The sequence below is a fragment of the Morus notabilis genome, unplaced genomic scaffold, assembly GCF_000414095.1.
Source record: "Morus notabilis unplaced genomic scaffold, ASM41409v2 Scaffold594, whole genome shotgun sequence".
In the NCBI taxonomy this organism is placed as follows: domain Eukaryota; kingdom Viridiplantae; phylum Streptophyta; class Magnoliopsida; order Rosales; family Moraceae; genus Morus; species Morus notabilis.
In genome coordinates, this window is record NW_010359491.1 from 458302 (window position 1) to 462506 (window position 4205).

Sequence of the window (4205 nt, forward strand, 5' to 3'; positions counted from 1 at the left end):
ATTATTATTTAATATATTTAATAATGTTATTTATTTAATATATTATTACATGTTTTCAAAAATTAAACCATCAAACGCAGTTTCAGTTTTTTTTAAAACTGAAATCAATCTCTAAATAAAACTACCAAAGGCATTTTTAGAAATAATTCAAAAATGAAACTAAAAACGTTTTCATTTTCATTTTCGTACAGAAAATAAAAACGTTTTGGAATCAATTCCAAACGCACCCATTGACTTTCCACTTGTTCTTTCTCCAAACATCAGGTTCACGATACAATAGTAAATTAGGTTCGTTCACTTCATCGATTTGAGTTTAAAATTTGAGTTTTGCTACAGTAAAAAGTTATCAGAAACAATCACATTTAATTTTTTTGTTACAGTAAAAAACTCTCACATAAAATCACATCTCAACTCGAATTACAAACTTAAATCAGCGAAGTGAATGAGCCCTTAATAATTTATTATTCCGATGGAAACTTTTCTTCCATATGATGACTTGAGGATTTGATTGATCATGTCATATGATAAATGAGATGGTTACATGCTTACTCGTGACTTTGACTTTGAAAGTTATATCATATGCTTCAACTTTGATGACTTACAAGATGAATATCTGAGCTATATATGTATATATAGAGGCTTTTTTATAGTCACTTTAAAATCGTCTCTCTAACGTAACGTATTATTTAATATAATACCAATGTTAAAAAATGAGATGTCAAGATATTTAAATATCTCTAGTTATTATTACACCTTTTTAATATTGTTAATAACCAATATATGAGATAGTCACAATTAATGGTGTTACGTCTGTATAGTGTTTATGTTCTATTAATTAATTATCATGTTATGTTAGAAAATACGTTAAATAACTATAATGTTACGATTTTTAATTATATACGTTATGTTGGTGATGGACGGTCCTCTAGAGACAAAATTTATATATACAGACATATATCATATATGTGTCGGTTTCATAACTCACATGCATGGAATGCTGATTTTTCTAACTCACGGGATTCGAGATCATTGTCCTGACCTTGCACGACCATGCATAGTATAAGGATGCAAGGATTCCTCCTCCTTCAAGGTATAAATTAGGATACTTGGCAATGAATGACAAATGTATTAAATATGGTTAATCTCATAAATGGTTTTTATGAGGTTTAGCCTGATCAATTTTATTTTAATTCTTGATTTTTTAAACGTTACATAGTTAATTTTTGAGATTTTATTTTGTTTCTATTTCAGTCTTTAAGTTAGTTTGATGTTATATATTTGACGGAATTTATAGAAATTATAGATTAAAATTAAAAACATATAAAGTCATAAGACTAAAACAATACAAAAAACTAATCGTTAATTTCTATAGATATACTCAAAATTTTAAGTGTTTCTAATTTTATATTCTAATTTACACAAGATCTATCAAATTTTGACGCTTAGTAAAAAGATTAACATTAAAACAAAATAAAACTTCAAGAACCATTTATGCAAAGTTTGAAAAGTCAAAAATTAAAGTGAGATTAAGTGTGAATCTCCACAACCATTTGTGGAATTAACCTATTAAATATAAGCCAAGTTGGAAATGAAAAAAGTGGGAGGATTTATTTTATTTTATCTATGTGGGTATATTGCTGGAACTAAAAATATCATGATCTTCAGCAGTTTATCCAGCTTCCAGAATATGAAAATCTTTCCCGTTCCAACATCTCGTCCAAAAAAAAAAAAAAAAAAAAAAACCAGAAACACGTAATTGAGCGAAATAGCAAAACCGGTATTACAACACTGAGCGATGTGCTTTTTATGGTCGTATAAAAATGTTTAATCACTTTTTATAACTGCTGACATGCTTAAAACAAGGGCTTTTTTAGTATAGAATCCGATGCTGTGAATGCCATTTTTGCTATCGGAGGTAGTTTTTATCAGTATCTTCTCACTCAGACTGATTTTGAATCATGTTCCTCTGTTTCCCGTGTGCGCACTAGAGTTGCTCTAATCTAGTCAATTTAAGGGGGTTTTTTTCTTTTTTCTTTCTTTCTTTTATTGATGTTTCTATTTCTAGTTGCATTTCTATTCCCTGGGCGATTGCTCCTGTGGTTATTGTTGATCTAGTCTATTACTATTATATAAATGGGAGGCCCCCAGGTCACTATTTAAAAAAAATAAGATAATGAAGCCGATGATGTCATTTAGTTTTGGGAAAAAATGGAGGGTAATTGGTTCTATTAGTTCCTCAATTTTAGTTAAAGTAATATTTTAGTCTTTAGTCTAATTTTCACATATTAATCTTTAAATTTTTATGTTTTGACATTTTTGATCTCTTACACTAAAATTGATGAACGATTTCTGAAATATAACAAAGATAATCATATAATAACTTTTTACACAAATAATTACATTGCATGTATTATTAAAACCCATCGAAAACTTTAATATTTTTTTACACTTACTATAACTGTCTATGTAAAATTTTAAGCTACTATGTTGTAAGAATGTGATTATATACGTTAAATTTCAAAAATTGTTAGTTAAATTTAGTGTATCAAAATTGTCAAAAAAATAAAAGTTTATGGACCAATATATCAAAATTAAGGGACTTTCTCCGATACGTCAACATACTGATAAGTTAAGTTTTCTGTCTGTCGGATCTGTATAAAATCACGTAAAAATTAAAAAGTACGCAAATTCAACAGTTAAAAGAATTTGACCTACCGATACATTAAACGTACTAAAAAATCTCTTTAAAATTAAATTATCACTATATTCAAAGTATAGAGACTAAATTGTCACTGTATTCTAAGTATAGAGACTAAAGATGTCAATTACCCATGAAGAGTGTTTAACTGGTTATAAATGGATGATGTCATTCCATTTGGCGGAAAAAGTTTTAAAAGAAAGAGTACAAGTCTATTATCGGACTTTGGGCAGCGTTAGGGCCCGTTTAGTTCGCTGATTCGAGTTTTTAATTCGAGTTGAGATGTGATTTTATGTGAGAGCTTTATACTGTAGCAAAAAAGTTAGATGTGATTGTTTGTGAGAGCTTTTTACTGTAGCAAAACTCGAATTCTAAACTCGAATCAGCGAAATGAACTGAGCCATAAATGGGGAACCGATTAAATGAGTTGTGGGGCATTATTTGATATTAATTATAAAAGGATTATTGACATTAATTGCCTCCTTAATTTTAATTTTAAGATTATTATCAATTTGACTTTAAAATTTTAAAATTCTCATCTTTTGAATTTTGAATCATTCTCACTTAATTTTTTTTATTATAATTTCTTTAAAAAAGATGAAAAAAAGGTTAAGTGTGACCATATAATTTTTATATGTTTATTTTTAACATAAATTGAAACAAAAAGATCATATGATTGCATCACTCTTTTTTATTTTATCTATTTTTAATAGAAATTACAATAGAAGATGTTAAGTGAAAACAATTCTAAATTCAGAAGATAAAGTGAGAATTTTTAAAATTTAAGAGTTAAAGTGAGAATAATCGTAAAATTTAGAGACACCAATAATATTAATCCATTATAAAAATTAAAAGAAATTTAAAAATAAATAAATTAGTGGGAGCATGCGTCTCCACTCATCCCTATGGGGGCGTTTAGTACGCAGTAATCAATAAGAATCATATTCCTGTGAAAGTGATTGGGGGTAATATGATTCTTAAGAATAATATATTATTGTGTTTAGTTTCATACAAGAATCTTTCTCAAATTTTTAAAAATATTACATTATTGTGTTTAATTGTTTATGAAAATATTGTGAATTAAAAAAAACATATTTTTTTAAAATGAATTATAGAGAGCTTCAGCGAATGGACGTACTTCATCCTACAAAAGAACGCAGCAAAACCAAAAAATAAGTAAATAAATGTTTATGTACACAACAAAATTTATTTAGAGCAACAGAAAAAGAAAAGTCAAATACTGGAAGAAAGGCTAATGTGTAATAATATTATCAACGACAAAAAAATGCTCAAAGAAAAATGTCTACTGGGCTTCATAAAAGGAAGACGACCAAAAAAGTATAGTATTGACGTTAATGTTCTGCCAACAACTAAGAAACTATATGTAAGACCTGGTTAAACGGACCAAAACAACAAGAAATCACAAAAAATACAAATTGCAATGAGAAAAATAAAGAACTATGGATGTGACATTATTGATGAACTTTATAATGCTCAAATCCTTGCG